At 49.9% G+C, this 22,040-nt stretch overlaps 1 protein-coding gene across 2 annotated transcripts in view; it reads left to right on the top strand.

The window, feature by feature from the left end:
- LOC121542567 (eukaryotic translation initiation factor 3 subunit H) overlaps nucleotides 1-22,040 on the top strand; it is an 86,162-nt gene that overhangs the window by 34,227 nt on the left and 29,895 nt on the right. The window lies entirely within an intron of this gene.

Below are 22,040 nucleotides of genomic sequence, written 5' to 3'. Positions count from 1 at the left end.
AGAGAGGGAGACTGGGGGAGGGAAAGGGAGAGAGACTGGGGGAGGGAGAGAGACTGGGGAGGGAGAGAGACTGGGGAGGGAGAGGGAGAGAGACTGGGGGTGGGAAAAGGGAGAGAGACTGGGGGAGGGAGAGTGAGAGAGACTGGGGGTGGGAGAGTGAGAGAGACTGGGAGGGAGAGTGAGAGAGACTGGGGGTGGGAGAGTGAGAGAGACTGGGAGGGAGAGTGAGAGAGACTGGGAGGGAGAGAGACTGGGGGAGGGAGAGGGAGAGAGACTGGGGGAGGGAGAGAGACTGGGGGAGGGAAAGGGAGAGAGACTGGGGAGGGAAAGGGAGAGAGACTGGGGAGGGAAAGGAGAGAGACTGGGGGAGGGAGAGAGACTGGGGGAGGGAGAGAGACAGGGGAGGGAGAGAGACTGGGGGAGGGAGAGAGACTGGGGAGGGAGAGAGAGACTGGGGGAGGGAAAGGGAGAGAGACTGGGGAGGGTGGGGACTGGGGAGAAGGGAGAGAGACTGGGGGGAGGGAGAGAGACTGGGGGAGAGGGAGAGCGGGAGGGAGAGTAAGAGACTGGGGAGGAGAGAGGGGAGAGATGGGGGAGGGAGAGAGACTGGGGAGGGAGAGAGACTGGGGAGAGATGGGGAGGGAGAGAGAGGAGACTGGGGGAGGGAAAGGAGAGAGACTGGGGAGGGAGAGAGACTGGGGAGGGAGAGAGACTGGGGAGGGAGAGGGAGAGAGACTGGGGGTGGGAAAGGGAGAGAGACTGGGGGAGGGAGAGTGAGAGAGACTGGGGGGTGGGAGAGTGAGAGAGACTGGGAGGGAGAGTGAGAGAGACTGGGGGTGGGAGAGTGAGAGAGACTGGGAGGGAGAGTGAGAGAGACTGGGAGGGAGAGAGACTGGGGGAGGGGAGAGGGAGAGAGACTGGGAGAGGGAGAGAGACTGGGGGTGGGAAAGGGAGAGAGACTGGGGGTGGGAAAGGGAGAGAGACTGGGGGAGGGAAAGGGAGAGAGACTGGGGAGGGAGAGGGAGGGAGACTGGGGGAGGGAAAAGGGAGAGAGACTGGGGGAGGGAAAGGGAGAGAGACTGGAGGTGGGAGAGGGAGAGAGACTGGGGGAGGGAGAGGGAGGGAGACTGGGGGTGGGAAAGGGAGAGAGACTGGGGGTGGGAAAGGGAGAGAGACTGGGGGAGGGAAAGGGAGAGAGACTGGGGGAGGGAAAGGGAGAGAGACTGGGGGAGGGAAAGGGAGAGAGACTGGGGGAGGGAGAGGGAGAGAGACTGGGGGAGGGAGAGAGACTGGGGAGGGAGAGAGACTGGGGGAGGGAAAGGGAGAGAGACTGGGGGAGGGAGAGGGAGGGAGACTGGGGGAGGGAAAGGAGAGAGACTGGGGGTGGGAAAGGAGAGAGACTGGGGAGGGAGAGGGAGAGAGACTGGGGAGGGAGAGGGAGAGAGACTGGGGGAGGGAGAGGGAGAGAGACTGGAGAGGGAGAGAGACTGGGGGAGGGAGAGGAGGGAGACTGGGGGAGGGAAAGGGAGAGAGACTGGGGGAGGGAAAGGGAGAGAGACTGGGGGAGGGAGAGGGAGGGAGACTGGGGGAGGGAAAGGGAGAGAGACTGGGGGAGGGAAAGGGAGAGAGACTGGAGGTGGGAGAGGGAGAGAGACTGGGGGAGGGAGAGGGAGAGAGACTGGGGAGGGAAAGGGAGAGAGACTGGGGGGAGGGAGAGGGAGAGAGACTGGGGGAGGGAGAGAACTGGGGGGAGGGAGAGAGACAGGGGGAGGGAGAGAGACTGGGGGTGGGAGAGGGAGAGAGACTGGGAGGGAGAGAGACTGGGGGAGAGTGAGAGAGACTGGGAGGGAGAGAGACTGGGGGAGGGAGAGAGACTGGGGAGGGGAGGGAGGGAGACTGGGGGAGGGAAAGGAGAGAGACTGGGGGAGAAGGGAGAGAGACTGGGGGAGGGAAAGGGAGAGAGACTGGGGGAGGGAGAGGGAGGGAGACTGGGAGAGGGAGGGAGACTGGGGGAGGGAAAGGGAGGGAGACTGGGGGTGGGAGATGGGGCTCTGACTCTGATAAACAACCCAGTCACATGGAATTCTTAAGGAAGTCTCCTGCAGTTGGAACCCAGCCATGGAACACCGTTCCTCTCTGTCCTCTCTACAGATGTTTAATTAAGGAACTGAAATATTTTAACCAGATTTGAGCAAAAGAGAGAGAGAGGGGTAGATGGAAAAAGAGAGGAAAATAGTGAGATGGAGGGAACAGGCAAGGAGAAATATCCTGTTGGGATTAGGTTTTATAAAGCAGACCACTTCATTTGCCAAATGAATGCATTTATATGACCAAATCTAGTTTACGGCTCTGCTGTGAAGCCATCCCAAAAGAAGGGGAATATTTATTTGGTGGAGCAGAAATTATGCAGCAGGATGGAGAGCAATACTAAGCCATCCCAAAACAAGGAGAATATTTATTTGGGGGTTGCAGTCATTATGGAGGAGGATGGAGAGCAATACTAAGCCATCCCAAAACAAGTAGAATATTTATTTGGGGGTTGCAGTAATTATGGAGGAGGATGGAGAGCAATACTAAGCCATCCCAAAACAAGGAGAATATTTATTTGGGGGTTGCAGTAATTATGGAGGAGGATGGAGAGCAATACTAAATGGAGGAAGCCTGTTCTTATGGCTCAGAGTGGAGGAGTCTCATCTGTAGCCCTTAACACAGAAGGCCCATCTACTGTTCCCCAGAGCAGAGGATGCGGTCCGGACAGCTTCATCACAGGTGATAACACCATCCCCACAGGACTGGCAGACTGGCAGACTGGACTAATTGTGTCTGTATTGATGAACAGTGAACACTACATAGAATGGATACAGAGCTCAGTGTCCTGGATCAAGTTGTTTTGAATAAGAGGAGGAACACTGCTATCTCCTATGTCCCTGACTCCCAATAGCAGAGCCGCTCTAATAGGCTATCTCCTATGTCCCTGACTACCTGACTAATGCCTTCAGCTTATAGGAGCCGTCTGTCTGGAGTCATCAAGTTGGCAGGCAGAGGCAGGTCTGATTTGTGTGTGTGTGTGTGTGTGTGTGTGTGTATTGAACTGCACAGCATTTGTTACAATGTAGTTCTGTTTCACTGAAATGGCTAAAGATGGATCACAAGGACGCATACCTTTATCTGGCCTCTACAGTACATGGAGTGGGTTCTATTTAGCCTCTACACCACTACAGTATAATGTGAAGGTTCAGTGTAGTTGACCGCTATAACCCAGGACAGACGAGTCTGGCAGGGAAACATGAATAATAACTGAATGTAACCTGCTTGATTAGATCACTGCTGACTGCTGGTTCACAGGTCTGCCCTCTCCTTCCATCGCTCTCTCTCTCTCTCTGCAGCGGTAATTGTAGAGCTGGAGGCTCACACACACCCCTCTCTCTCTCTCTCTCTCTGTCTCTCTCTCTCTCTCGCTGTCTCTTTTCAGGTGTTTTATTGAAGTCAAGGGATTAGTTTGTTCAGCCATGATCTCTTCCAACTGTTCTACCCATTTTTTTTCTCTCTCTCTCTCTCTGTCTCTCTCTCTCTCTCTCTCTCTCTCTCTCTCTCTCTCTCTCTCTCCATTCAGTATCCAATAGGTATTAACTCTTACATTAGAAAAAGAGAATGATGGTATCTTCCTTCCAGAGTATCCATCCAATACATCATTTATACATCATTTGATTCAGTCTTGTTTCCTCTCTGAGCTTTACTAATTAAAATAACTTGGCCGTGTCCTTCAAAAGAAGTCAACTTGAGAAAGAAACTGCTATTATGTGTTGGAACGTCGGCCCAGCCGCATGGCACCGAGGTGTCCATATCGGTCCCAAGCCAGCCAACCCAACCCACTTTTGAGGCTGGTTGCCAGACCTGTGTTCAAATACTATTTGAAATAATTTCAAATACTTTAGCTGTGCTTGATTGAGCAGGCCTGGCGCCATGGTGGAAATAGAATAGTTGCTGAACTGGGGAACCTCGCCTTTCTGACTCTCCAGGCAGGCTCTAGCGAAACCAAAAAGGATTTGAAAGATTACAAATAGTATTTGAACCCAGGTCTGCTGGCTTGCTGCTCCCTGCTTGAAATGTAATCCATAAATCAGGTGTCTGCTGGGCCCTAGGGTGCTGCCTGCCGTTGTGTATGCCGTGCTGCTTGCCACGGGGTGTGTGTGTGTGTGTGTGTGTGTGTGTGTGTGTGTGTGCCGTGCTGCTTGCCACTGTCATTTAGCAGCGTCACTTCCTGTTTTATTCATTCCTCTGTCTGGGTGGAGAATGTACCCCTAGCCCCTCTGTCTGGGTGGAGAATGTACCCCTAGCCCCTCCTGTCTGGGTGGAGAATGTACCCCTCAGCCCCTCTGTCTGGGTGGAGAATGTACCCATCAGCCCCTCTGTCTGGGTGGAGAATGTACCCTTCAGCCCCTCTGTCTGGGTGGAGAATGTACCCATCAGCCCCTCTGTCTGGGTGGAGAATGTACCCATCAGCCCCTCTGTCTGGGTGGAGAATGTACCCATCAGTCCCTCTGTCTGGGTGGAGAATGTACCCCTAGCCCCTCTGTCTGGGTGGAGAATGTACCCTTCAGCCCCTCTGTCTGGGTGGAGAATGTACCCCTAGCCCCTCTGTCTGGGTGGAGAATGTACCCCTAGCCCCTCTGTCTGGGTGAGAATGTGCCCCTAGCCCCTCTGTCTGGGTGGAGAATGTACCCCTAGCCCTCTGTCTGGGTGGAGAATGTACCCCTAGCCCCTCTGTCTGGGTGGAGAATGTACCCCTAGCCCCTCTGTCTGGGTGGAGAATGTACCCCTCAGTCCCTCTGTCTGGGTGGAGAATGTACCCCTAGCCCCTCTGTCTGGGTGGAGAATGTACCCCTAGCCCCTCTGTCTGGGTGGAGAATGTACCATTCCTTCAGCCCCTCTGTCTGGGTGGAGAATGTACCCCTCAGCCCCTCTGTCTGGGTGGAGAATGTACCCCTCAGCCCCTCTGTCTGGGTGGAGAATGTACCCCTCAGCCCCTCTGTCTGGGTGGAGAATGTACCCTAGCCCCTCTGTCTGGGTGGAGAATGTACCCCTCAGCCCCCTCTGTCTGGGTGGAGAATGTCACCCCTAGCCCCTCTGTCTGGGTGGAGAATGTACCCCTAGCCCCTCTGTCTGGGTGTGAGAATGTACCCCCCAGCCCCTCTGTCTGGGTGGAGAATGTACCCCTAGCCCCTCTGTCTGGGTGGAGAATGTACCCTCAGCCCCTCTGTCTGGGTGGAGAATGTACCCCTCAGCCCCTCTGTCTGGGTGGAGAATGTACCCCTCAGCCCCTCTGTCTGGGTGGAGAATGTACCCCTCAGCCCCTCTGTCTGGGTGGAGAATGTACCCCTCAGCCCCTCTGTCTGGGTGGAGAATGTACCCCTCAGCCCCTCTGTCTGGGTGGAGAATGTACCCCTAGCCCCTCTGTCTGGGTGGAGAATGTACCCCTCAGTCCCTCTGTCTGGGTGGAGAATGTACCCTTCAGCCCCTCTGTCTGGGTGGAGAATGTACCCCTCAGCCCCTCTGTCTGGGTGGAGAATGTACCCTTCAGCCCCTCTGTCTGGGTGGAGAATGTACCCCTAGCCCCTCTGTCTGGGTGGAGAATGTACCCCTAGCCCCCCTGTCTGGGTGGAGAATGTACCCCTAGCCCCTCTGTCTGGGTGGAGAATGTACCCCTCAGCCCCTCTGTCTGGGTGGAGAATGTACCCCTAGCCCCTCTGTCTGGGTGGAGAATGTACCCCTAGCCCCTCTGTCTGGGTGGAGAATGTACCCCTAGCCCCTCTGTCTGGGTGGAGAATGTACCCCTCAGCCCCTCTGTCTGGGTGGAGAATGTACCCCTAGCCCCTCTGTCTGGGTGGAGAATGTACCCCTCATCCCTCTGTCTGGGTGGAGAATGTACCCCTAGCCCCTCTGTCTGAGTGGAGAATGTACCCCTAGCCCCTCTGTCTGGGTGGAGAATGTACCCTTCAGCCCCTCCTGTCTGGGTGGAGAATGTACCCCTAGCCCCTCTGTCTGGGTGGAGAATGTACCCCTAGCCCCTCTGTCTGGGTGGAGAATGTACCCTTCAGCCCCTCCTGTCTGGGTGGAGAATGTACCCCTAGCCCCTCTGTCTGGGTGGAGAATGTACCCCTCAGCCCCTCTGTCTGGGTGGAGAATGTACCCCCAGCCCTCTGTCTGGGTGGAGAATGTACCCTAGCCCCTCTGTCTGGGTGGAGAATGTACCCTTCAGCCCCTCCTGTCTGGGTGGAGAATGTACCCTTCAGCCCCTCTGTCTGGGTGGAGAATGTACCCTTCAGCCCCTCTGTCTGGGTGGAGAATGTACCATTCCTTCAGCCCCTCTGTCTGGGTGGAGAATGTACCATTCCTTCAGCCCCCTCCTGTCTGGGTGGAGAATGTACCCTTCAGCCCCTCCTGTCTGGGTGGAGAATGTACCCCTCAGCCCCTCTGTCTGGGTGGAGAATGTACCCCTAGCCCCTCTGTCTGGGTGGAGAATGTACCCCTAGCCCCTCTGTCTGGGTGGAGAATGTACCCCTTCAGCCCCTCTGTCTGGGTGGAGAATGTACCCCTCAGCCCCTCTGTCTGGGTGGAGAATGTACCCCTAGCCCCTCTGTCTGGGTGGAGAATGTACCCTTCAGCCCCTCCTGTCTGGGTGGAGAATGTACCCCTAGCCCCTCTGTCTGGGTGGAGAATGTACCCCTCAGCCCCTCTATCTGGGTGGAGAATGTACCCCTCAGCCCCTCTGTCTGGGTGGAGAATGTACCCCTAGCCCCTCTGTCTGGGTGGATAATGTACCCTTCAGCCCCTCCTGTCTGGGTGGAGAATGTACCCTTCAGCCCCTCTGTCTGGGTGGAGAATGTACCATTCCTTCAGCCCCTCTGTCTGGGTGGAGAATGTACCATTCCTTCAGCCCCTCTGTCTGGGTGGAGAATGTACCATTCCTTCAGCCCCTCCTGTCTGGGTGGAGAATGTACCCTTCAGCCCCTCCTGTCTGGGTGGAGAATGTACCCCTCAGCCCCTCTGTCTGGGTGGAGAATGTACCCCTAGCCCCTCTGTCTGGGTGGAGAATGTACCCCTAGCCCCTCTGTCTGGGTGGAGAATGTACCCTTCAGCCCCTCTGTCTGGGTGGAGAATGTACCCCTCAGCCCCTCTGTCTGGGTGGAGAATGTACCCCTAGCCCCTCTGTCTGGGTGGATAATGTACCCTTCAGCCCCTCCTGTCTGGGTGGAGAATGTACCCTTCAGCCCCTCTGTCTGGGTGGAGAATGTACCATTCCTTCAGCCCCTCTGTCTGGGTGGAGAATGTACCATTCCTTCAGCCCCTCTGTCTGGGTGGAGAATGTACCCTTCAGCCCCTCCTGTCTGGGTGGAGAATGTACCCCTCAGCCCCTCTGTCTGGGTGGAGAATGTACCCCCAAGCCCCTCTGTCTGGGTGGAGAATGTACCCCTAGCCCTCTGTCTGGGTGGAGAATGTACCCTTCAGCCCCTCTGTCTGGGTGGAGAATGTACCCCTCAGCCCCTCTGTCTGGGTGGAGAATGTACCCCTAGCCCCTCTGTCTGGGTGGATAATGTACCCTTCAGCCCCTCCTGTCTGGGTGGAGAATGTACCCTTCAGCCCCTCTGTCTGGGTGGAGAATGTACCATTCCTTCAGCCCCTCTGTCTGGGTGGAGAATGTACCATTCCTTCAGCCCCTCTGTCTGGGTGGAGAATGTACATAATAATAATAATAATAATATGCCATTTAGCAGACGCTTTTATCCAAAGCGACTTACAGTCATGCGTGCATACATTTTTTTGTATGTACCATTCCTTCAGCCCCTCTGTCTGGGTGGAGAATGTACCATTCCTTCAGCCCCTCTGTCTGGGTGGAGAATGTACCATTCCTTCAGCCCCTCTGTCTGGGTGGAGAATGTACCATTCCTTCAGCCCCTCTGTCTGGGTGGAGAATGTACCATTCCTTCAGCCCCTCTGTCTGTCTGGGTGGGGGAGAATGTACCCTTGTTAAAACAGGGATCCCATCACAATGCACTTGTCACATCAGATTGCAGCTGAGCCAGCCAGGTGTGCAGAGTTGTGTGGTTATCGTGTGTGTGTGTGTGTGTGTGTGTGTGTGTGTGTGTGTGTGTGTGTGTGTGTAGCAGGTAATTTGTACTTTAGACATTCTGCTGGCCTGTAACTGCTCAACACCTGACATTTCCCTGTTATTTGTTCAGGTTGTCTCAATGTCTTTTGATTCACAATCCTCATTTAGAAATGAATTTAGCTCTGTGTAATATGACCGACCCACTACATGTTAGACATACTAATATTGTGTAGTCTTTATTCAATAGAGGAATTATATTCTTCAATAGACAGAGTATGCAGTAAATAATGGAACACTCCAGGAGTGTTCCAGGAGAAACCAGAACACACCATCACAAGGACACCGTCGGTCGGCGAGAGACAGACAGAGACAGAGGGAGAGAGCTAGAGAGACAGAGGGAGAGAGAGAGACAGGGAGAGAGAGCTGGAGAGCCAGAGGGGGGAGAGAGAGAGAGAGAGGGACAGGGAGAGAGAGCTAGAGAGACAGAGGGAGAGAGCTAGAGAGCCAGAGGGGGGGGGAGAGAGAGAGAGAGGGACAGGGAGAGAGAGCTAGAGAGCCAGAGGGAGAGAGAGAGACAGGGAGAGAGAGCTGGAGAGCCAGAGGGGGGGAGAGAGAGCTGGAGAGCCAGAGGGAGAGAGAGAGACAGGGAGAGAGAGCTAGAGAGCCAGAGGGAGAGAGAGAGACAGGGAGAGAGAGCTAGAGAGACAGAGGGAGAGAGCTAGAGAGCCAGAGGGAGAGAGAGAGACAGGGAGAGAGAGCTGGAGAGCCAGAGGGGGGGAGAGAGAGAGAGGGACAGGGAGAGAGAGCTAGAGAGCCAGAGGGAGAGAGAGAGACAGGGAGAGAGAGCTAGAGAGCCAGAGGGGGAGAGAGAGAGAGAGGGGACAGGGAGAGAGAGCTAGAGAGACAGAGGGAGAGAGAGAGACAGGGAGAGAGAGCTGGAGAGCCAGAGGGGGGGAGAGAGAGAGAGACAGGGAGAGAGAGCTGGAGAGCCAGAGGGAGAGAGAGAGACAGGGAGAGAGAGCTGAGAGCCAGAGGGGGAGAGAGAGAGAGACAGGGAGAGAGAGCTGAGAGCCAGAGGGAGAGAGAGAGACAGGGGGAGAGATAGGAGCAGAGGGAGAGAGAGAGACAGGAGAGAGAGCTGAGAGCCAGAGGGGGAGAGAGAGCTAGAGAGACAGAGGGAGAGAGCTAGAGAGCCAGAGGGAGAGAGAGAGAGAGACAGAGAGAGAGACAGGGAGAGAGAGCTAGAGAGACAGAGGGAGAGAGCTAGAGAGCCAGAGGGAGAGAGCTAGAGAGCCAGAGGGAGAGAGAGAGAGAAAGACAGAGAGAGAGACAGGGAGAGAGAGCTAGAGAGCCAGAGGGGGAGAGAGAGAGAGACAGGTAGAGAGAGAGAGAGAGAGAGAGAGAGAGAGACAGGGAGAGAGACAGAGAGAGAGAGACAGGGAGAGAGAGCTAGAGGGAGAGAGAGCTAGAGGGAGAGAGAGAGACAGGGAGAGAGAGAGAGAGAGAGAGAGAGAGAGAGAGAGAGAGAGAGAGAGAGAGAGAGAGAGAGAGAGAGAGAGAGAGAGAGAGAGAGAGAGAGAGAGAGAGAGAGAGAGAGAGAGAGAGAGAGAGAGAGAGAGAGAGAGAGAGAGAGAGAGAGAGAGAGAGAGAGAGAGAGAGAGAGAGAGAGAGAGAGAGAGAGAGAGAGAGAGAGAGAGAGAGAGAGAGAGAGAGAGAGAGAGAGAGAGAGAGAGAGAGAGAGAGAGAGAGAGAGGAGAGAGAGAGAGAGAGAGAGAGAGAGAGAGAGAGAGAGAGAGAGAGAGCTGGAGAGCCAGAGGGAGAGAGAGAAAGAGAGAGATGGAGAGAGAGAGCGAGACAGAGAGAGAGACGAGACAGAGAGAGAGAGACAGGGAGAGAGAGCTAGAGAGCCAGAGGGAGCTGCTGTTCTGCAGCATACACATGTCTGTGGCATGGTGATAAATGTGTACTGCTGGAAGTAAAGGAACATCGAGTTCTTTTGTTTGGCTGAGTGTTGGCGAGGGCTAATTTTCCCCCACACCGTTTATAATGGGCTCCTCTCCTCCTCTCCCCCCTCTCCTCTCACCTGTTTTCCTCTGTTCCACCTGGTATCTCTGATTAGCTGTAATTAATCTTAGTTAAGCAAGGCCCTGTGGAGAGCTGCCACCCTGTCAGCTGCAGACGCACACTGAACGCACACACAGATGTATAAAAACACACACAATGCTTACTTTTACATTTTTAGTCATTTAGCAGACGCTCTTATCCAGAGCGACTTACAGTTAGTGCATACATTCTTTTTTTAATTTTTCATACTGGCCCCCCCTTGGGAATCGAACCCACAACCCTGGCGTTGCAAACGCCATGCTCTACCAACTGAGCTACATCCCTGCCGGCCATTCCCTCCCCTACCCTGGACAACGCTGGGCCAATTGTGCGCCGCCCCATGGGTCTCCCGGTCGCGGCCGGCTACGACAGAGCCTGGATGCTCAGTGATAGATATCCTGCTTTGTGCTGTCTTCTCAAATGGCACCCTATTGGCACCCTATTGGCACCCTATTCATTGAGTAGTGCACTTCTGTTGACCAGGACCTACAGTGGGGGAAAAAATTATTTTGTCAGCCACCAATTGTGCAAGTTCTCCCACTTAAAAAGATGAGAGAGGCCTGTAATTTTCATCATAGGTACACGTCAACTATGACAGACAAAATGAGATTTTTTTCTCTCCAGAAAATCACATTGTAAGATCTTTAATGAATTTATTTGCAAATTATGGTGGAAAATAAGTATTTGGTCAATAACAAAAGTTTCTCAATACTTTGTTATATACCCTTTGTTGGCAATGACACAGGTCAAACGTTTTCTGTAAGTCTTCACAAGGTTTTCACACACTGTTGCTGATATTTTGGCCCATTACTCCTTGCAGATCTCCTCTAGAGCAGTGATGTTTTGGGGCTGTCGCTGGGCAACACAGACTTTCAACTCCCTCCAAAGATTTTCTATGGGGTTGAGATCTGGAGACTGGCTAGGCCACTCCAGGACCTTGAAATGCTTCTTACGAAGCCACTCCTTCCCGCCCGGGCGGTGTGTTTGGGATCATTGTCATGCTGAAAGACCCAGCCACGTTTCATCTTCAATGCCCTTGCTGATGGAAGGAGGTGAATGTTTAGTCCCGCCCCCCTCTGTTAGTGGGTTGATAATTCTAACACAGTTTACACATTTATACTGTATTTGGGATGAAATCCTTTAGTCATTATTCTTAAAATACAAATTAATCTAACACAATTATAAGGAAATGCGGAATTATCGAAGTGTTTCTCTTCCTCTGCTTGTCTTTAGACTCAGGTAGTCGTCTGTTTCGCAAACACCGTTCCCTTTTAATCACATAGCATCCTCCCAGGCCTCATTTATAGAGAAAAGGCTTATAAAGTAACAATTACATTACAATCGCATGGTCCATGCAGACAGACACACAACACAATCACCAAAGATAAACGGGAATCAACAGCAAACTCAATCCCCGTCTCCCCCACAGGGACCGACTGACTGATTTGAGAGCAGAACCAACCGGTCTAAAGAAAGGACTGAATAATATGGTTGTGTCCCAAATGGCAGACTATTCCCTTTTTTTTTTTATATAGTGCACTACGTTTGTTTTAAAAGGGAATACGGTGCCGTTTGGGACGTATGCTAGGAAGCGGCTGGGTTCACGTTGCCGCCAGTGATTTCTATAATAGAATTGGCTATTCTCTGGGATAAGGAAGCTTCTAAACCACAGTATTACCTCTGGTTGGATTGGAGCTGGTGTGTGTGTGGAGCATTGTGGTTCAGAGATGTGGAGTAGGAGGATCATTTCAAGCAGGAAACAGGAAACAGGAAACGGGCAGAATGTCAGACAGCACCTGGAAACCCCAAACCGGACTCCGATTGAGCTAGGCTAGAGTTGCGTCCCAATAGAATACACTGCTTTTAACTCTAAGCCCGATTTTTATAAGGAATACGGAGCCATTTTGGGACCTATACTAGTGTGTTGATATGTGACTCGCGCTGTACTTTGATTGCTCTCACTGATTCCTTCCACTCGTTCGTTCTAGTGGGGCTTAGCAGAAATATGAGTCATTGTGACCTGCTTACCAAACGTGAGAGAAATCTACATTATTAAGTTGCAGTGGAGAGGAGAGCTACATTATTTTTGCTACTTGAGTCTGGAGTGGACCAGTAAAATTACATTGCCTCTTGCAGTTATGAACATACAGTGGGGAAAAAAAAGTATTTAGTCAGCCACCAATTGTGCAAGTTCTCCCACTTAAAAAGATGAGAGGCCTGTAATTTTCATCATAGGTACACGTCAACTATGACAGACAAATTGAGGAGAAAAAATCCAGAAAATCACATTTGTAGGATTTTTTATGAAATTATGGTGGAAAATAAGTATTTGGTCACCTACAAACAAGCAAGATTTCTGGCTCTCACAGACCTGTAACTTCTTCTTTAAGAGGCTCCTCTGTCCTCCACTCGTTACCTGTATTAATGGCACCTGTTTGAACTTGTTATCAGTATAAAAGACACCTGTCCACAACCTCAAACAGTCACACTCCAAACTCCACTATGGCCAAGACCAAAGAGCTGTCAAAGGACACCAGAAACAAAATTGTAGACCTGCATCAGGCTGGGAAGACTGAATCTGCAATAGGTAAGCAGCTTGGTTTGAAGAAATCAACTGTGGGAGCAATTATTAGGAAATGGAAGACATACAAGACCACTGATAATCTCCCTCGATCTGGGGCTCCACGCAAGATCTCACCCCGTTGGGTCAAAATGATCACATGTCCAGGCCCGTCTGAAGTTTGCTAGAGTGCATTTGGATGATCCAGAGGAGGATTGGGAGAATGTCATATGGTCAGATGAAACCAAAATAGAACTTTTTGGTAAAAACTCAACTCGTCGTGTTTGGAGGACAAAGAATGCTGAGTTGCATCCAAAGAACACCATACCTACTGTGAAGCATGGGGTGGAAACATCATGCTTTGGGGCTGTTTTTTCTGCAAAGGGACCAGGACGACTGATCCGTGTAAAGGAAAGAATGAATGGGGTCATGTATCGTGAGATTTTGAGTGAAAACCTCCTTCCATCAGCAAGGGCATTGAAGATGAAACGTGGCTGGGTCTTTCAGCATGACAATGATCCCAAACACACCGCCCGGGCAACGAAGGAGTGGCTTTGTAAGAAGCATTTCAAGGTCCTGGAGTGGCCTAGCCAGTCTCCAGATCTCAACCCCATAGAAAATCTTTGAGGGAGTTGAAAGTCCGTGTTGCCCAGCGACAGCCCCAAAACATCACTGCTCTAGAGGAGATCTGCATGGAGGAATGGGCCAAAATACCAGCAACAGTGTGTGAAAACCTTGTGAAGACTTACAGAAAACGTTTGACCTGTGTCATTGCCAACAAAGGGTATATAACAAAGTATTGAGAAACTTTTGTTATTGACCAAATACTTATTTTCCACCATAATTTGCAAATAAATTCATTAAAGATCCTACAATGTGATTTTCTGGAGAAAAAAAATCTCATTTTGTCTGTCATAGTTGACGTGTGCCTATGATGAAAATTACAGGCCTCTCTCATCTTTTTAAGTGGGAGAACTTGCACAATTGGTGGCTGACTAAATAAAAAATGTCCCCACTGTAGGTCCTGGTCAACAGAAGTGCACTACACAATGAATAGGGTGCCATTTGAGAAGACAGCACAAAGCAGGATATCTATCACTGAGGATCCAGGCTCTGTCGTAGCCGGCCGCGACCGGGAGACCCATGGGGCAGCGAACAATTGGCCCAGCGTTGTCCAGGGTAGGGGAGGGAATGGCCGGCAGGGATGCAGCTCAGTTGGTAGAGCATGGCGTTTGCAACGCCAGGGTTGTGGGTTCGATTTGTCTGTCATAGTTGACGTGTACCTATGATGAAAATTACAGGCCTCTCTCATCTTTTTAAGTGGGAAAACTTGCACAATTGGTGGCTGACTAAATACTTTTTTTCCCCACTGTACTTGTTTATTAGGCTGCAGAGTGTGTTGGAGTCTAGTACTATGAGCCAAACATGTTATGATGCCTTTGGACTGGAACACCAGAAGAACAATCTGATGTTATATTGGGGGAATGAAGAACAACCTGATGTTATACTGGGGGAATGAAGAACAACCTGATGTTATACTGGGGGAATGACGAACAACCTGATGTTATACTGGGGGAATGAAGAACAACCTGATGTTATACTGGGGAATGAAGAACAACCTGATGTTATACTGGGGGAATGAAGAACAACCTGATGTTATACTGGGGGAATGAAGAACAACCTGATGTTATACTGGGGAATGAAGAACAACCTGATGTTATACTGGGGAATGAAGAACAACCTGATGTTATACTGGGGGAATGAAGAACAACCTGATGTTATACTGGGGAATGAAGAACAACCTGATGTTATACTGGGGAATGAAGAACAACCTGATGTTATACTGGGGAATGAAGAACAACCTGATGTTATACTGGGGAATGAAGAACAACCTGATGTTATACTGGGGAATGAAGAACAACCTGATGTTATACTGGGGGAATGAAGAACAACCTGATGTTATACTGGGGGAATGAAGAACAACCTGATGTTATACTGGGGGAATGAAGAACAACCTGATGTTATACTGGGGGAATGAAGAACAACCTGATGTTATACTGGGGAATGAAGAACAACCTGATGTTATACTGGGGGAATGAAGAACAACCTGATGTTATACTGGGGAATGAAGAACAACCTGATGTTATACTGGGGAATGAAGAACAACCTGATGTTATACTGGGGAATGAAGAACAACCTGATGTTATACTGGGGGAATGAAGAACAACCTGATGTTATACTGGGGGAATGAAGAACAACCTGATGTTATACTGGGGGAATGAAGAACAACCTGATGTTATACTGGGGAATGAAGAACAACCTGATGTTATACTGGGGGAATGAAGAACAACCTGATGTTATACTGGGGGAATGAAGAACAACCTGATGTTATACTGGGGAATGAAGAACAACCTGATGTTATACTGGGGAATGAAGAACAACCTGATGTTATACTGGGGAATGAAGAACAACCTGATGTTATACTGGGGGAATGAAGAACAACCTGATGTTATACTGGGGAATGAAGAACAATCTGATGTTATACTGGGGGAATGAAGAACAACCTGATGTTATACTGGGGAATGAAGAACAACCTGATGTTATACTGGGGAATGAAGAACAACCTGATGTTATACTGGGGAATGAAGAACAACCTGATGTTATACTGGGGATGAAGAACAACCTGATGTTATACTGGGGGAATGAAGAACAACCTGATGTTATACTGGGGAATGAAGAACAACCTGATGTTATACTGGGGAATGAAGAACAACCTGATGTTATACTGGGGGAATGAAGAACAACCTGATGTTATACTGGGGAATGAAGAACAATCTGATGTTATACTGGGGGAATGAAGAACAACCTGATGTTATACTGGGGAATGAAGAACAACCTGATGTTATACTGGGGAATAAAGAACAACCTGATGTTATACTGGGGAATGAAGAACAACCTGATGTTATACTGGGGGAATGAAGAACAACCTGATGTTATACTGGGGGAATGAAGAACAACCTGATGTTATACTGGGGAATGAAGAACAACCTGATGTTATACTGGGGAATGAAGAACAACCTGATGTTATACTGGGGAATGAAGAACAACCTGATGTTATACTGGGGGAATGAAGAACAACCTGATGTTATACTGGGGGAATGAAGAACAACCTGATGTTATACTGGGGGAATGAAGAACAACCTGATGTTATACTGGGGAATGAAGAACAACCTGATGTTATACTGGGGGAATGAAGAACAACCTGATGTTATACTGGGGGAATGAAGAACAACCTGATGTTATACTGGGGGGAATGAAGAACAACCTGATGTTATACTGGGGGAATGAAGAACAACCTGATGTTATACTGGGGGAATGACGAACAACCTGATGTTATACTGGGGAATGACGAACAACCTGATGTTATACTGGGGGAATGACGAACAACCTGATGTTATACTGGGGGAATGAAGAACAACCTGATGTTATACTGGGGAATGAAGAACAACCTGATGTTATACTGGGGGAATGAAGAACAACCTGATGTTATACTGGGGGAATGACGAACAACCTGATGTTATACTGGGGAATGAAGAACAACCTGATGTTATACTGGGGGAATGACGAACAACCTGATGTTATACTGGGGAATGAAGAGCAACCTGATGTTATACTGGGGGAATGAAGAACAACCTGATGTTATACTGGGGGAATGAAGAACAACCTGATGTTATACTGGGGGAATGAAGAACAACCTGATGTTATACTGGGGAATGACGAACAACCTGATGTTATACTGGGGAATGAAGAGCAACCTGATGTTATACTGGGGGAATGACGAACAACCTGATGTTATACTGGGGAATGAAGAGCAACCTGATGTTATACTGGGGGAATGAAGAACAACCTGATGTTATACTGGGGGAATGAAGAACAACCTGATGTTATACTGGGGGAATGAAGAACAACCTGATGTTATACTGGGGAATGAAGAACAACCTGATGTTATACTGGGGGAATGAAGAACAACCTGATGTTATACTGGGGGAATGAAGAACAACCTGATGTTATACTGGGGGAATGAAGAACAACCTGATGTTATACTGGGGGAATGAAGAACAACCTGATGTTATACTGGGGGAATGAAGAACAGAATCAAAACCGTTGCTTTGTGAGAAGATAGCCGTTGTTATGTTAATGTCAGCTGAAAAGTACTCCGGGCCTGGGCTTGTCTCCAAGTCAGAGCAGGTCCACCGGAGCCATGGCCCAGTGAGACACTGGTTCCGGCCCGTGGAGATGGAAAAGTCTGAGCCTTTTGGGTAGAACACCATTGGAAATCCTCGGGGGAATTCCTCAGTGGAAAAGCGCCCTTAGAGAACCTCCATGGTATTTAACGAGGCTCTTTCTGTATTGCTGTAAGGCTTAGAGATCCTCCCTGGTATTTAACCAGGTTCTGTAAGGCTTAGAGATCCTCCCTGGTATTTAACCAGGTTCTGTAAGGCTTTGGGTCCCGAGCTGCTCTGCTCTCCTTGTTGAACTGACATGATGACACTCCATCTGGCTGGCTGCTTTGTCTGCCTCAACAATGGCCTGGGTCTGCCAAGGTCTGGGGGGCTGTGTGACGGAGGCTAGCGCGGGGTGGGTGGGAGCCAAGGCCAGCGCCTCTTCTAAATGTGTTCTACTATCTATCCCATAGTCTGCTTTAAGCCAGCCTGTAGTCATGGGTGCTCAACAGAAGTCTTCCTCCTTCTCCTTCCCTCTCTTGTCTCCCTCATATAGCCTAGCTCTCCTCCTCCTCCTCCTCCTCCTCCTCTTTTGTCTCCCTCATATAGCCTAGCTCTCCTCCTCCTCCTCCTCCTCCTCTTTTGTCTCCCTCATATAGCCTAGCTCTCCTCCTCCTCCTCCTCCTTCTTCCCTCTTGTCTCCCTCATATAGCCTAGCTCTCCTCCTCCTCCTTCCCCCTCTTGTCTCCCTCATATAGCCTAGCTCTCCTCCTCCTCCTTCTTCCCTCTTGTCTCCCTCATATAGCCTAGCTCTCTCTCCTCCTCCTCCTCCTCCTCCTCCTTCCCCCTCTTGTCTCCCTCATATAGCCTAGCTCTCCTCCTCCTCCTCCTCCTTCCCTCTTGTCTCCCTCCCTATAGCCTAGCTCTCCTCCTCCTCCTTCCCCCTCTTGTCTCCCTCATATAGCCTAGCTCTCCTCCTCCTCCTTCTTCCCTCTTGTCTCCCTCATAGCCTAGCTCTCCTCCTCCTCCTTCTTCCCTCTTGTCTCCCTCATATAGCCTAGCTCTCCTCCTCCTCCTCCTCCTCCTCCTCTTTTGTCTCCCTCATATAGCCTAGCTCTCCTCCTCCTCCTCCTCCTTCTTCCCTCTTGTCTCCCTCATATAGCCTAGCTCTCCTCCTCCTCCTTCCCCCTCTTGTCTCCCTCATATAGCCTAGCTCTCCTCCTCCTCCTCCTCCTTCTTCCCTCTTGTCTCCCTCATATAGCCTAGCTCTCCTCCTCCTCCTTCCCCCTCTTGTCTCCCTCATATAGCCTAGCTCTCCTCCTCCTCCTCCTTCTTCCCTCTTGTCTCCCTCATATAGCCTAGCTCTCTCTCCTCCTCCTCCTCCTCCTCCTCCTTCCCTCTTGTCTCCCTCATATAGCCTAGCTCTCCTCCTCCTCCTTCCCCCTCTTGTCTCCCTCATATAGCCTAGCTCTCCTCCTCCTCCTTCCCCCTCTTGTCTCCCTCATATAGCCTAGCTCTCCTCCTCCTCCTCCTCCTTCTTCCCTCTTGTCTCCCTCATATAGCCTAGCTCTCCTCCTCCTCCTCCTTCTTCCCTCTTGTCTCCCTCATATAGCCTAGCTCTCTCTCCTCCTCCTCCTCCTCCTCCTCCTCCTTCTTCCCTCTTGTCTCCCTCATATAGCCTAGCTCTCCTCCTCCTCCTCCTCCTCCTCTTTTGTCTCCCTCATATAGCCTAGCTCTCCTCCTCCTCCTCCTCCTCCTCCTCTTTTGTCTCCCTCATATAGCCTAGCTCTCCTCCTCCTCCTCCTCCTCCTCCTCCTCCTTCTTCCCTCTTGTCTCCCTCCTTATAGCCTAGCTCTCCTCCTCCTCCTCCTCTCTTGTCTCCCTCATATAGCCTAGCTCTCCTCCTCCTCCTCCTCCTTCTTCCCTCTTGTCTCCCTCATATAGCCTAGCTCTCTCTCCTCCTCCTCCTCCTCCTCCTCCTCCTTCTTCCCTCTTGTCTCCCTCATATAGCCTAGCTCTCCTCCTCCTCCTCCTCCTTCTTCCCTCTTGTCTCCCTCATATAGCCTAGCTCTCTCTCCTCCTCCTCCTCCTCCTTCTTCCCTCTTGTCTCCCTCATATAGCCTAGCTCTCTCTCCTCCTCCTCCTCCTCTCTTGTCTCCCTCATATAGCCTAGCTCTCCTCCTCCTCCTCCTCCTCCTTCTTCCCTCTTGTCTCCCTCATATAGCCTAGCTCTCCTCCTCCTCCTCCTCCTTCTTCCCTCTTGTCTCCCTCATATAGCCTAGCTCTCTCTCCTCCTCCTCCTCCTCCTTCTTCCCTCTTGTCTCCCTCATATAGCCTAGCTCTCCTCCTCCTCCTCCTCCTCCTCCTTCCCCCTCTTGTCTCCCTCATCAGTTTAACTGCTGATAAGGCCAGAGCAACCAGCCACTGAAACCTGATCCTTTGAGGGACTCCAGTCTGTAGAGAGCCAGTAAAAAGACGTGCTTTACAATTGAGTTATTCCTTTTGACAGGGAATCACAATGCCTTTTAAAAAGCACAAGGTCTTATCGTCAAGGGAGGAATTATGATATTTCTCGCTGTCTGTATCGCGCTCTCTCAGAAGTAACAAGTAATGGTAGACCTACCAATTTAGTTAGTGATTTTACTGATATCAATTTTGTTTATGAATTAAGTGATGAGAAAACGTGTAATTACGTTTCCAAATTGGCCAAAAATCTGTAATGGAATTTCTGCAATTTAATTGGCTACAGTGGGAAATCTGGAGGTCAAACCAAGAGTGTTAAAACAGTCTAGACAATCTCGCTCTTATATTTATTGGCATGGGAAATGTACGTTAACATTGCCAAAGCAAGTGAAATAAACAATAAATATGAACAGTAAACATTACACTCAGAAGTTCCAAAAGAATAAAGCCATTTCAAATGTCATATTATGTAGATATACAGTGTTGTAACAATGTGCAAATAGTTAAAGTACAAATGGGAAAATAAATTAACATAAATATGGGTTGTATTTACAATGGTGTTTGTTCTTCACTGGTTTACATCTCTCTCTCTCTTACTGACACCTACCCATTAACTCCGTCTCTTTCCATTCACTGGAACCAGTATCTAGGCTTGGGCGATATACGGAGGTATTTGGAACCAGTATCTAGGCTTGGGCGATATACGGAGGTATTTGGAACCAGTATCTAGGCTTGGGCGATATACGGAGGTATTTGGAACCAGTATCTAGGCTTGGGCGATATACGGAGGTATTTGGAACCAGTATCTAGGCTTGGGCGATATACGGAGGTATTTGGAACTAGTATCTAGGCTTGGGCGATATACGGAGGTATTTGGAACCAGTATCTAGGCTTGGGCGATATACGGAGGTATTTGGAACCAGTATCTAGGCTTGGGCGATATACGGAGGTATTTGGAACTAGTATCTAGGCTTGGGCGATATGCGGAGGTATTTGGAACCAGTATCTAGGCTTGGGCGATATACGGAGGTATTTGGAACCAGTATCTAGGCTTGGGCGATATACGGAGGTATTTGGAACCAGTATCTAGGCTTGGGCGATATACGGAGGTATTTGGAACCAGTATCTAGGCTTGGGCGATATGCGGAGGTATTTGGAACCAGTATCTAGGCTTGGGCGATATACGGAGGTATTTGGAATCAGTATCTAGGCTTGGGCGATATAAGGAGGTATTTGGAACCAGTATCTAGGCTTGGGCGATATACGGAGGTATTTGGAACCAGTATCTAGGCTTGGGCGATATACGGAGGTATTTGGAATCAGTATCTAGGCTTGGGCGATATAAGGAGGTATTTGGAACCAGTATCTAGGCTTGGGCGATATACGGAGGTATTTGGAACCAGTATCTAGGCTTGGGCGATATACGGAGGTATTTGGAACCAGTATCTAGGCTTGGGCGATATACAGGGGTATTTGGAACCAGTATCTAGGCTTGGCCGATATACGGAGGTATTTGGAACCAGTATCTAGGCTTGGGCGATATACAGGGGTATTTGGAACCAATATCTAGGCTTGGGCGATATACGGAGGTATTTGGAACCAGTATCTAGGCTTGGGCGATATACGAAGGTATTTGGAACCAGTATCTAGGCTTGGGCGATATACGGAGGTATTTGGAACCAGTATCTAGGCTTGGGCGATATACGGAGGTATTTGGAACCAGTATCTAGGCTTGGGCGATATACGGAGGTATTTGGAACCAGTATCTAGGCTTGGGCGATATACGGAGGTATTTGGAACCAGTATCTAGGCTTGGGCGATATACGGAGGTATTTGGAACCAGTATCTAGGCTTGGGCGATATACGGAGTTATTTGGAACCAGTATCTAGGCTTGGGCGATATACAGGGGTATTTGGAACCAGTATCTAGGCTTGGGCGATATACGGAGGTATTTGGAACCAGTATCTAGGCTTGGGCGATATACAGGGGTATTTGGAACCAGTATCTAGGCTTGGGCAATATAAGGAGGTATTTGGAACCAGTATCTAGGCTTGGGCGATATAAGGAGGTATTTGGAACCAGTATCTAGGCTTGGGCGATATACAGGGGTATTTGGAACCAGTATCTAGGCTTGGGCGATATACGGAGGTATTTGGAACCAGTATCTAGGCTTGGGCGATATACAGGGGTATTTGGAAATAGCCACAGGGTGGTTTTTCAGTACCGTTGAAACTATTTCTTACGTTTTTAGTATTTGTAGCTACTTTTTAAGTCAATCCCTGCAGTCAACTTGTGCAATATGTTAGGAGATAAAGCAGATTGAGTTCTTCATTTCACCCGTCACATTATTTTACATTATGAATCTTACCGTAGTTGAGTTTGAGTTTGAGTTTATTTTTACAGGGACAGTGCACATTAATCAACGTTTCAGTAAAAGTGCCGGTTTTAGCCAGCCGGCTAATTTTCAACCGCAGTCCCTGGGCAGGTTATTAAAAACAATTACAATATAGACAATAACAACATAGAACAAGACATAGCAACATAGGACAAGCAAGACATAGCATACAGACATAGCAACAT

The sequence above is a fragment of the Coregonus clupeaformis genome, chromosome 17 (assembly GCF_020615455.1).
Source record: "Coregonus clupeaformis isolate EN_2021a chromosome 17, ASM2061545v1, whole genome shotgun sequence".
NCBI classification, from domain to species: domain Eukaryota; kingdom Metazoa; phylum Chordata; class Actinopteri; order Salmoniformes; family Salmonidae; genus Coregonus; species Coregonus clupeaformis.
This window is presented reverse-complemented; position numbering and strand designations above follow the sequence as displayed.